Source organism: Typopeltis vanoorti, chromosome 2, assembly GCF_054136105.1.
Source record: "Typopeltis vanoorti isolate ZY-2024b chromosome 2, IOZ_Tvanoo_1.0, whole genome shotgun sequence".
NCBI classification, from domain to species: Eukaryota; Metazoa; Arthropoda; class Arachnida; order Uropygi; family Thelyphonidae; genus Typopeltis; species Typopeltis vanoorti.
This window is the reverse complement of record NC_143550.1, coordinates 93500470-93513777: the sequence shown is the minus strand read 5'-3', so window position 1 is coordinate 93513777 and position 13308 is coordinate 93500470. Positions and strand designations below refer to the sequence as shown.

Sequence of the window (13308 nt, the reverse complement as noted above, 5' to 3'; positions counted from 1 at the left end):
AAAAAAACGTTCCTAACCTCAACAAATTTGGGTGCATGAAACTGCCCCAAATTTGGGAGACTTTCATTATGAGAACTTCAGCCCAACTGCGAAGACTACCAAATTAGCCCGCAAGAGGGCACCATTAGGACTTTAGGAATAATATTAGTTTCTTGCTTTCTTCCTCATTTGTTTTGTTTTAGTTCCTGAGTGCACATACCATATCTTTATGTTCCCGAAGATGGCAATGTGGCATTTCCGAAATATAGAAGTTATTCATTAAAGTTACCTTTAATTAATATACTTTATATGCGTTGTTAATTCCATAAACTAATTACCAGTTATAGTTGAATTATTTGGTTTCAGTCATGAATGGCAATCGGTAATCATACACGTGTGCTATACGGGATTCGCTTAAATAATGCCTTTTGTCCAATGGCATGAAATCAATAAGAAACTAATAACATCGGGGCATCAAATTCAATCACCAATAATTTTCTCTGAAGAGAACTTTCCAACTGAACAGATGCATTGTTCGCAGGATTCACAACCGATAGTTGCGTAATTACTGATGATTTAACATAAGCCCAGTGGGATTTATGTTTCATAACAGAGGTAATGGAAATGTGTAAAGATCACAAAAAACTGGAGAGAGAGAGAGAGAGAGAGAGAGAGAGAGAGAGAGAGAGAGAGAGAGGGATCGAAGTGAATCATTGAGAGAGGGATCATTAATTCATCGGACTGCCTTTTACTGGACAGCATCGGACAATCATAGAGAGGAGTTTGGTGCAATATCCCAAATATATGAGCAATATTCCATGGATAGGGGAATTTGGATTTGTATAGAGTTAGTTGTAAAGGTGAGAAGTAGTGTCTTGAGCCAAAACGTACACAGGTGTTTAATAGCTGCAGGAGCCATGGTCGAAATGTGATTGTGCCAGGAAAAGTTGCAGATGTAGATCAATCCAAGGAGGGTAAATCTGGATATCAGTTTGTTATTGAAAGTTACTGGGAAAGATTGCGAGCCATTTCTTGCGAGAGATCGACCAGGACTAAGTTTTGTAGGCACTGAAGTCTACAGGATTGTCCTTAGCCCATTGAAATATAGCTAGGAGATCACAGTTTATGACATTGATCATGTTGGATCTTGGGAGGTTTTAACAATTGGGCATTGCAAGGTTTGTCAAATGAAAAGGAGGAATAGAGTGTAGTGTCTGTGAAGCTAAGGATAGGATTTGAAGTCTGTGAGAGCAGGTCTTTTATATACAGGAGGAAGAGGGTGCCTGAAAATACAGGATCTCTCTAGTATTACAGCATGGGTGGGGAAATCTGAGTAGAGGACACCATAACTCGTAGTGAGTAACCAGTAAGAAATTTGGTGATTCAATTGCAGAGGAGGGAAGGCATACTATAGAATGACAGTTTATAAGTAGGCTCCCATGTTAAACCTGATCAAATGCTTTCGAGATGTCGAAAGGGGCTACTTGAGGTTTTTCAAATTTTTCCATTGCTTGAATCCAGAGGTAGAGGGATGCCGAACTGGAGAGTGGCCGAATCCATATTGCTGGTCACTGATTATATTGTAAGTTTCCAGGTGGTGCAAAGGTCGGCTGTTAATGACATCTCCATAATTTTAGAGAGCATTTGAGCAGTAGGTTGTTAGTTGAATTTTATCCCCTTTCTTTGGAGTGGGCTGGATGATCTCTTTCAATGCTATAGTGTAGATGCCAGTTGAATAGAACAGATTGAAGAGGCGATACAGAATAGGTGTTAGATCTGGGGCACAAATGTAGGGGGAGAAGACTTTGCCCTACTCGACAGTGAAGGAATTGAAAGAGAAGAGTAATGTCAGTAAGTCGGTTTTGTCTTTGGGTGAGGTGGTTTTATCTGGATATGAGAGTGGAGGAAACATGGGTGGAAGAAAGTTACACCAAGGGATCAAAAGGCTCAGCTGCTATTTGTACAAGAGGCGAGTTTGCAGTATTTGACCCTTTCAAAATCTGATTTGTATTTATTGATGGATCTTTCACAGCTTTTGCTAGCGTCAATGTAGGTAGAGTGAACAGATGGAGTTTTGTTTTGGACCACTCATGGTATGCCGAGTGTTTTCTTCTACTACGTTGCATAGTTATCGAGAATTAATGCTTGGATGATGGAGAAAGATTTTTGGTAGAATGAGGGATGAAGGCGTTCATTTGAGAATTATTTCTGTTAGTCGGTCTTAGCAAGTGTTTGAATCTGGAGAATCGAAGCAGAAGACGGACTGTCAGAAGGAGGAGTAAAAGCCAAGGCGATCCTCGTATTTTGCATCCTTGTGATGCCAAAGGAAACGAGACTGGGTGCTGTTGGGTGAAGGTTGTTTCATGGTTAAGGAGACTTTTATAAAGTTGTAATCCGAGCTACAAAGGAGAACTAACATCCATAGTATAACAGAGAAGTATTTTAAGAAGCGACGAAGTGTGTTTTACGGGGTTGTCAGATATTCTGGTAGGGAGATTAACAATCTGTGATAGGTCGTTACTAATGGAAAATACCTCAGCATTTTTCTTTTCTGATCAGTGAAACTAGAGAAGGGACGCTAATTTGAGTTGCAAAAAATTTAAGCTTTATAGAGAAATAGCTGAAGAGGTGGAAGTAGTATTGGGATTTGAGGAGCGCTAAGGACAGCAGATGAAAGTGACAGATTTGTCTGTTAAGGAAGTTTGGAGCCAAAGATGAAACCAAGGAGGATTCGAGGTAAAACACTGAGATGTCCGTATAGTTGCGCAAATATAAACATTTATTCAAGCATTTAGGAAACTGGAAAGGAAGAAAGGAGCAGATATAATCTTTCCATCCTCACAGTTTTGCAAGTTGTGGTGGGTTATCAATCTCATACTCAATCGGATCACTTCCAGAATTTAAAATCACACTCCTAAGTTTACTAAATGTAAAGACAAGTAGTCTAAGAAATAAAAACTAAATTAAATATTTGCGAGCTGAGGTTAACAGTTAACACCACTTAGGCATGTTAAAGATATACACTACACACACACATAGCTCCCCGCAGCTTAGTCGGTTTTGACGATGTCCTTTCATTAGATAGACCTGGTTCTAATTCCGTGTAGTACGTGAAGAACATTTATCAAGATTTTTTCATTTGAAGGTGAGTTATCCGGTCTCATAAGGAGGCCAAAGGGTTTTTCCTCCCACGAACTCGAGTTTGTTTGTCTATCTGGAAACAAGGAAATCGACCCAGGAAAACACAGGCAATAGACAACACCTTCATATTGGTTTCATAAGATGGTGCCGTACCTGTCCCTGGTCTTACGGATGTTGAATCATCGTACGCTAACTACAAACATAACGTAGTTTGATAATCGACGTTTTGGTTGTCCATATCAGATTTTTTTTGAATGGCAGTTCAGTTTGAAAATGTTATTCTCATTTGCAAACCGAAGTTAATACCAAGTCAGTACACGGGAAAGTGACTACTTGAAAATATATGGGTGGGTGCCTCTGACAAGTGATTTCTTTTGCTTATGGTTCTATAACACTAGAAAGACCCTTATAAGTTCGATTCCAGTCAACGAATAAAGGAACTTTTTCTGTCAGTTCTCGCTGCTTTATTTCCCCATCAATCCAAAAGCAATAATCAAAAAAGATTCTGATGAGGAACTTAACTCTGTGATCAACTGATGACTTACTTTGTGTAATTAATTGGTCTTTTCTATATTTGCTTTTATTAGTGTGTATTTCTTTCAGGTGTGTAGATAATAGAGACATCTCTCGAAATGTTAGCGTATGAATATTTAGTTTAAATAAACTTAAAAACTTATTCTGATTGTAAGACCATCGGTTTAATACACATATGCACAAGAACGTCGACTAGTTTCACTAGCATACTGTCTAGCTTTGTCAAGACTAAAAAGGTGAATGAAAATAATAAATACAAAAAAAACGAAAGAATACAGTAAACCGTTAACAACGGTTAGGCAACCAAATTTGACAACTCTCGTGACAAAGTATGCATGAAGCGAGATGCTTCCGTCATTATTGTGAATATACGTTACTTAATTTTTGGCGTACTGTAGTTCTGCTATACTTAATGAATTAATCAGATTTTTCCATGTATCTTTCAATACTGCTCCTTGATTTCTGTTCAGGTTATTACCTGTTCGTAGGACCATTGCTGCTTCTTTGAAAATTCGGCATCTGTAATCGTCTTCTATATATAGCATTGAGCTGGTTTCCCAGTCTGCGTGGTTGAAGTTGAGAAGTTGAGAAGTGATGCGCTAAACCTGAGGTATCTGACCTGTTGTGATTTACATCTCCAACATGTTCTTTCTGTCTAATTTCCAGGCTTCTTGAAGTTTGGCCTATGTAGGAAAGTCCACAAGTGCATGCTATTCTATAAACTCCTGCATATTTGAAAAAAAGGAACGCTGTCTTTAGGGGATCTTAAAAACTGTCTGATGGTTGCAGTCGGTCTAAAAACAACTCTGATGTTGTAAGGGTTCAACATTCTAGCAATTTTAGTGGATACCGAACCAACATAGGGGATGACAACGGATGAAACGTACTGAGTTGCTATCCTTTGTTGATGGAGGTTATTTTTATAAAGCAATTTGTTGATTATTTTTAGTGGGTACCCATTTTGAGAAAGCGATTTCGATATTTGAGAAAGTTCTATACATATATCTTATTCGTCTGTGACTATGTTTTGGGCTCTATTTCGTAACATATGGATGATGTTGTATTTTTGTGTACGATAATCATTGGAAGTAAAATGCAGATACCGTCCAGTATCTGTTAGTTTTCTATATATAGTAAGTTTAATATCATCATTCTCTTGTCTTTTGACCAGTATATCTAAAAAAGGAAGTTGTTGATTGTTTTCCAATTCTAAAGTGAATTTGATTTTGTTATGAACCGAGTTGATTTTATTTAGGAAAAAGTAGAAAGCTTACTTTTGAAAGCTTTCTACTTTTTCTTTCCAAATGATAAAAACATCATCTACGTATCTCAATCAGACTGATGGTTTTGGAACAATGTTGGTTAGAATTTCCTTTTCTAATTTTTCCATGAACAGGTCCGCACATGGTGGTGACAGGGGACTGCCCATGGCTAGAACTTCCACTTGTCGATAAACGATGTTGTTGACTTTAAAGAAATTGGAATTCAGGCAGTGTTTGAAAAGTTGTGTGATATCCCTAGGAAAGAGATCTTTTATAATGTCTATGACCTCCTCAATATGAACGTTCTTGAATAAGGAGACCACATCCAGACTGGGTATTATGTCTGTTTTTGATAATGTTCTTGAGTTGTTGAAGCCTCACAACATTAGAGTTGTGTTTAGACTGACTGCAACCATCAGACAGGTTTATTTATTTATTTATTCATATGGAGTTTCCTCCCCTTTTCTCCCCCGTCCCTATTGGGGCGAGTTGAGCCCCCTCACTGGGGGTTAAGTATTTATGGCTGTAGATCCATGTGTTCACTGACAAGTGCACACAAAGCAACCATCAGACAGGTTTATTTATTTATTTATTCATATGGAGTTTCCTCCCCTTTTCTCCCCCGTCCCTATTGGGGCGAGTTGAGCCCCCTCACTGGGGGTTAAGTATTTATGGCTGTAGATCCATGTGTTCACTGGGTGGCTTTGCTTGCGAGATGAAAAACCATAGATAAACTGGGGGAAAACCCTGCTGTCCACGCCTAAGACCGGCTAACTTGACTATGGCTGAGGAAGATCCATAAGCTCCTCACCTCGGCGACGGGAATCGAACCCAGGACACTCCTTCCCCAGGCATATGGTTGCGAAGCGCATAGCCACTAGGCTAACCGCGCGGACAGTATGCTAGTGAAACTAGTCGACGTTCTTGTACATATGTGTATTAAACCGATGGTCTTACAATCAGAATAAGTTTATATGTTTATTTAAGTATATAAAGAACACATATGAATAGTCTAAATATTTAGTTTAGTTAGTAAACTATTTTTCTATCATTTTAATAACATAAGACTGCCTTTGATATCACATTTCAATAATTGTAATACATCAATGTATTACTGTTACAGTCTGCTAATACTTTTGATATTTTATTTTCTCTTCTACAAGTGATATTCACGCAAAATGTTTCTAAGGTTGTAAATTGATAAATTACATGTTACTCATTATTTCAGAGAAATGGTGACAGCACCACAAAGTATGTGGCATGCAGAGTAAGTTTTAATTTTGAAACTGAATTTTATTTAAAGAGTAAAGCTAAATATTGAATGATTTGAATGAAAACAATTAACTGTCTCTTCTCTTAGAATTAAAGTGCTTTATCAGGTAAGCCTATGCGATACCTTTTGCTTGTTTATGTATGTCCTGAATGAAATTTAGTTCAATTTTAGGCATGCAGATAATCAAGGGTTTACAGGGAAATTAAGTTAATACAAAGAGTTAAATCAAGAAATGCATTTCTTGTAGTTACTTTTTTCCAGCAACGACTGGCAAAATTTTCTCTGTGGCATATCATTCAAGTGATGCTTGTTTTTTTTTTAAAATTTAAATTTAAATTTAAACAAAGTTTAGGTTGAACTTAGTTGTAGTGCACTGTTATCTCTTTACGAATTTTCGCACTGAGCCCAGTATTTCTGCCACTGATTGAAACACTGCATTGAGAAACCTTTTAGATCGCCCTTAGCACTATCTGTATCTCTGAGACATCATCAGATCTTCGCATTATAAACCATGATTTCATCTTGAATAACAAAAAGAAGTAACCGCGAACCGAATCTCTGGAGTAGGTAGCATAGGACTATTGCTTTGATTTTTGTCTTGAAACCGTCGTGTAGACAACTTAGTTGGTTCCAAGGCATTATTGTGAAGAAGTAATATATGTTAGTATGTTGAATAAAACCAGACCTAACTTGTCCACTGTTTCTTGCCCATATTCATGATTAATTCTACATATTTTCGCATTCTTGCTAGACCAACTCGAAGACGAGAGATCGGAGCGAATTCTCAACTGACATTCATTGACTATTTAACTTAGGAAACTACTCGAAGGTCTGTGTCAGTCCCAGTGCCTCATCTCCAAATATTTTTTGAGCATTTCAAAGTTGGCTTCTCAGGATTTTACCTAATTTTAAATCAAATTCGATGCAAACTATTTGATCTTCCTTATCAATTCGATAATCATAGAACAAATAATTTACGTCGTATTTAAATACATTCATATAAAAGCTGTGCAAACATTTAACAGTTTCTTAAGGACAGTCTCGGAGTTTGGTAACACCTTATATACAATTCCACATAATTTAAAGTTCGTTAATATTCTTATAAAATATTTACTATAAAAATAAATGGTTTCACTTTCTTTGTTTATATATATATCAGTGGGGTCGCGTGCTCATTTCGGTTGGGTGTGCTGTCGTTGTGTAGGTTATGCAACCAGCGCTACAAATTTCACGTCAATTTGACCGTATGCATGGGCGTGCGCCCGCAAAAAATTTTCCAGGAGGTGTGTGTGTGGGGGGGGGGGGGGGGAAGCTTGGAGACAAATAATTACATCAATAATTTTTTATAATTATTGATTTAATTAAATAATTACATCAATAACGTCTTTTAGCTTTTTTTTAATGTAATTATTTGTCGATGTAAACTATAAATACATTATTTTCATTTTGCATCGATAAAATCGATATATACAAGAATTAAAACTCATTAAAAATGAGCTTTAATTCTTGGGGAAAAAAAAAAAAGGTATTCAGAATCAATAGTTTTAAGCACAATTTCATATATAAGAAATTGACTGGCATATTTTATATATATATAAAACTAACAAGTAAAATAATATTAAATTACATACACTGATCTTTTAAAAATGTATTTTTCTGTTTAAATTTGTTTCGCTGTGAATTTACAATTCATACTTCCCTCAGTAACTCACTACACACAGAGGACAAACTAACTGGTCACTGTTCACAAATCAGAAAAAGATGAACCAAAAACAGAAACACTTCTTTTATTGCTGCAATAAAAGAAGTTTTTATTGCAGCAATAAAAACTTCTTTTATTGCTGCAATAAAAACGTGTTCTATGGCTATCCCCCCCGTGGGCCAAAATAGGCCAACCCATAATAAAATTTTAAGACAGACAAAGCGTTCCCAGGGTGGAGGGTGTAAGATTACATATCTCAATCAATTTTACGATTATAATTTGTGGAATTTTTTAATCGATCCCGGGGGTAAGTCCCTTCCCCACCTGCGGACGCCCATGACCGTGTGATTGCATTTTAACGATGTACGAAAGTTTTGAGAGGGCATAGCGCATCAGCGCTCATCTTAATTGGTCCAATACAATTAATTGCAGGATAACTTTGAATACTTCTGCGTAGAGTGGGGGAACAACCTGTTTTAGGATTGATTAGAAAACAACAATGAAGGAGAATGGTATATTTGAAATACTCAAAGATGAAAATATGTGAACCATCATTTATAAGACATGTTAGAATTGGAAAGAATAAGTGTGAAAAGAAACCTTTCATTAATGGTAAAGAATAATTAATAATTATCATTTGTGATATGTGTCTGCTATAAGTTGCTGGGTGGAGCGAATAGCACGATCCCATAAATTCTAAACATGAATTTATGATGGCATAATTAAAAAATAAAAAAACTTATGAGAGAGAGTATTGCAGGAATAAATATGGTTTGATGGAGCAGCAAATCATCTCCTAACATTTGTTGCCCATGTTATGTGTATTTCTCTGGTTTGTGTATATTTCGCTCCGTTTTTCAAGAATTTTTTTGTTTACTGAGACCCAGTATACATAACATCCGATCGTTATCGGAATTACCCACAATTTCGGTAATCCTAAATTGATTAGTTTTTTTTTTTTTTTTTTAGTTTCAGCGGTTCTTCTGTCTCATCAGTCTCACATATGCGGATATTTTGTTGTAGCTCAACAAAGTCTTTAATACACAGAATATTCATTTTTATTCAGGAATAGATATTTTTTTACTGTCTGTTGTTTCCGAAGACTAGAATAAAAATGTCTCTATACCGTTAAAAAACTTTGCAACCTCAACAGATGCTATATTGCACAAGCAAAAGGAAAAACATTTGCGTTTTTCTCCTAACATCCACTTTCAAATTTTCATTCCAGAATACATGCGTAACAACTGTTTGTAATATACATCCGATACGAAAAGCGCTCAACTCAACAAGTGACAAAGTTCAATTGGATTGGTTGACACAATAACCAATCACATACGCTAGGTGCTGAGTGCACTCAAAATGTTAGCTCACCCAGGTCTCGCCTTCTCAGCGGTTTAAAAATACTACATCGCTAAGAATTTGACCCGCTGCGCCCTCTTTACATATTTTCAAAGGACGCAAAGGTGTATGCATTTCGAAAGCGCACCCGGGCTATTAACGCGAATGTGACGCAATGTTTCCCTGGCGAAAAGTGACCTCTTCATGAAGCACTAATGCTTTATTTACCCTCCTGAAGAGGACAACGAAGCATTAATATATTGTGTTCAATTTTAATTCTGCGAACAACTGGGGGAGTTTTTAACGGGAATAAATGCAAAAATATAATATGGGTGATACTGATATTTCGTGAATGAGCACCGCACACCTAGCACAACCGGAATATTCGCCCCTGATATTATTACATAATACCTCCAGGGAGTCCAAAGACTCATCGAAGGAGGACACCTACTCTACAACTCCTGTCTCCACCAGCTCTCTGTCATATGCACCAACGCCATCTACCGCCGACCACCACCACCACTAGTATTTTCACAGACAATCGCAAACATCCATGCCCACGGCGGGATTCGAACCCACAGGCTGAAGAGCGGATATGCTAACCACTCGGTCAACCATATACCCTTAAATCTTTAATACTTTTTCACTCTTTTTTGCATCACTTACGCTACAAGTAATAAATTCATATTAACATTTTTGGAGCAGTTTTTAGCCTGGCATCAAGTAAAAGAGCAAGGAACTTGCTCTATCACTCGATAGCGTATTGATTTGTTGGCCTTCTTGGTCGAGTGATTAGCGTATCCAATCTCAACTGAACAGACTGAGGGGGCCCAATCCCACATAGTGCATTGGTGTTTATGATTTGTCTTAGGCAGGAGATAAATTTTCTTGTTTGGTGTGAGACGATTGTTTACCTTGAAATGGCTTCAAAATTTTCCATATTTGCTCATCAGAGCAGAGTTTATGCGAAAATAAATAAAAATACAAAAATATAAATAAGCTTGTAGCTCAGTGGAAGTGGCTTTTGCATTCCAAGACGAAAGAAGACCTAGGTTCATATCTAGTCGCCTATTAGAGGAATATTTTCTGAGCTTTTTTTTCGATTTGTTCCCGAGTTAGTGGATCTCTTTTTCGTCCCGTAAACTCAAGAAAATCGACCCTGGAACCCAGTCCACATTACCTCAGAGAAAATAAATATATATATTGTTAGGATTAGGGACCACGAGATGGCGGTCATTGATGATTCAATTACATAATATATGGAAAAGTAATAAATTATCAAACCATTTGAAACTAAACCTGTTCGATTCAGTTACACTTTACATAAACTTTTATGGAACTATGTGTGTGTGTGTGTTCAGTTAGAAAAGATACACGCTCTTAACATGCTCACATTCTTTTGATTGAAATTTTTGATTACCTCTCAATGTTAGTAATAAAATTATGCATTTGATAGTATCCGATTATTAAGGATACATCTAGATATAATTGAACGTAAAATTAAACTAAATTAATTTTACGTTAATTGAACATTACTAAAAATATGACGATTAAATGCATTTGTTCATTTACTAATTTAATCCTACTCACCTCTAACATTTCTTCATTTTTCAGAAATGTTTATTATACCAGGTAAACCGTTGTGTGGCCAAACTGTTTACTGGCTGAACTTGGAAAGGATTATTTACAGAAGGTTTTGTTTTGCGTTAAGGATTACTATTGTAATGAATTTTCCCAAAATGTGAACTGAACTATATTATATGTTCAGTTTTTTTTGTTCACTACATTAAAATGACTATTTGTGTAATTAAATTATAACAGGATAATTCAATTTCTCTCCTGAACAATGCCTTATCGAAAAATTGAGTGTATCAAGTCTATTTAAAGATTTTTTTAAATCTCCTCCTTCTGCTTATGTATTATTACTATTTTTTTTTTTTTTTTTTGCAAAAACTATTGATCGGAAATCAGTAAGCATTATCATATTCCCAATATATCATACAATCTGAAGTAACGTAGTATAACGGATTACACATTTATTCATGTACCATGTGCCCTCGATGGCAGATTACTCTTTTTGCGGTGTCATTAAGTAAGTTAGCTATCGAATGCTTTTCTTTAATGCTTGGAATTATTAAAATGATTATATGCATATGATCTCATAATTAATCCTTAACAATAATAATAAAATTCACCTTAGGATTTGCTGGAATAATATGCAAACGTGAAGAATTATGTATGGGAAGAGCATCTGCAATTTAACTGCACTTTAAAAAATGATTAAATATATTTAATTAATTAAATAGATAAATAAAAGAAATAAATAATTAAGTAAATAAATTGCTTTGCTAATGAATTCAGACTTAGCTTCAGAAAATTTGACTTTTCTGAACAGACACATTAACTGATTGACCACATGAAGATGGAGATGAATATGAATAATATTTCTCAGTTTCTGCACTTTACTGTCTGCTTTAATTCTTCATATTACAAGTCAATAAATTCAATAAACAGACAGTTAATCATCGAAGAAGCCAATTTCATCACTAATCTGGTAATATATGAAATAATTCATGCATTTTAATCACACAAGAAAGAGAATAAATGAAAAAATCCTAGTATTAGAGATAAATTGGATATTTTCATTTTGTGAGTCCGCCATCCTTCTGTTGGAAACCTCAACTGGCTTGACAAAGTTCCGTGTTTGGTCCTTAAAGCAGATTTCTGGATTTACCAATCCTTAGCCAAGCAAGGTATACTCAGGTACTACAAACGGTTTATAGCCTTTCACGTAAAAGAAATAACAAGACGTAATTGGTCAGTAAATTGCAATTATCCTGTTTATCTCTTTTACTCAAAACTTTTTATAAGAATGGTCATCCAATACACATTCTCATTTGTAGCATTCAAAATCACTATATAACAACTTGAATCCTGGTTGAGTGCAGGTGTGGTAAAAGTTTAAGATTGTGTCCAGAAAATACATCTACAGATGTATGCACAGGAATTAAAGCACGGGGTTAATATCCGTGAATAAAGCAGTGCTTTGTACAGACTACTACAAATTTTTCCATTGCTTGGCTATGTTTAGAATTCATTTAATACTGAGTCACGAAATCCACTGAAAATACTGAAAATTACCATAGTAGTAATATAAATTATGTCATTTCGTATTCGTAAATTTCCTGTATTTTTAAAAATTTTTTTATTGTAACGCGGTATATGCAGATAACATACGCAAACGTTAACAAAATCAGTACATGTAATTAAGAATTACTGAACATGCTAGCGTCAATTGCGTGTAAAAATAAAATGGTTGAAAAGTTTATAACTTGAAGGGAGATAGAAAAAGATGTAAATATTATCTGAATATTCATGAAGCTAAGCATATGGAAGGAGGATTTCATGTTACATGCTGAAGTTTAATGCCAGGAGGGATTAGCAGTTTTCTAGTAACTGATTTTCTTTCCTCGTGCCTACTATAAATAGTAGACTCGTATTAGACTAACCATAAAGAAGAAATATTCTCTATAGTAGTTTAGAGGATTCTCTACAGTTAGTTTATGATGATGATGATAATAATAATAATTTATACTGTAGCTACATTTTACTTTCTCATACGGAATCATTATCATCATCGTCATCCTCTTACGATTGTTCGTTGGTCTACATCGTATACCTCTGAACTTTCGAAACCAATCCATCAGAAGAGGAGTCTTAGTTCTTATTTCCATTAGCTTGGTATGTCTGTCATCTACGTATATTCTGGTTTGTTTGTTTGTCTGTCTGCTTTTTGGAATGAAAAACCAATCAAACAGAACAAATGAGTTTCCAAAAGTACAAATCCTACCACCTTCGCATGATACTGACTAACTCATTTTTCTTTGAGAAGTCCTTATAAAGGTTATTCGCGTCCTAGACTGGATCCGAATCAAGGTCTTTCCATATAGAGGGTGCGGTCGCTAATGATTGAGCTACAGTATAAGAACACCTCTTAAAGCATAAATATTACAGTATAAAATATAAATGATGCAGCATAAAATATTACCATGCAGTATAATTGTAGTAAAAAAGCTAGA

At 35.7% G+C, this 13308-nt stretch overlaps 1 long non-coding RNA gene across 1 annotated transcript in view; it reads left to right on the top strand.

Annotated features, from left to right (window-relative positions):
• The window catches only part of LOC150109258 (uncharacterized), a 75160-nt gene extending 64175 nt beyond the window's left edge, over nucleotides 1-10985 (top strand). Inside the window, exons 5-6 of the long non-coding RNA XR_016549640.1 lie at nucleotides 6145-6183; nucleotides 10844-10985. This is a non-coding gene — a long non-coding RNA (uncharacterized LOC150109258). The remainder of the gene's footprint in view (nucleotides 1-6144; nucleotides 6184-10843) is intronic.
• The last annotated feature ends 2323 nt before the right edge of the window (nucleotides 10986-13308 follow it).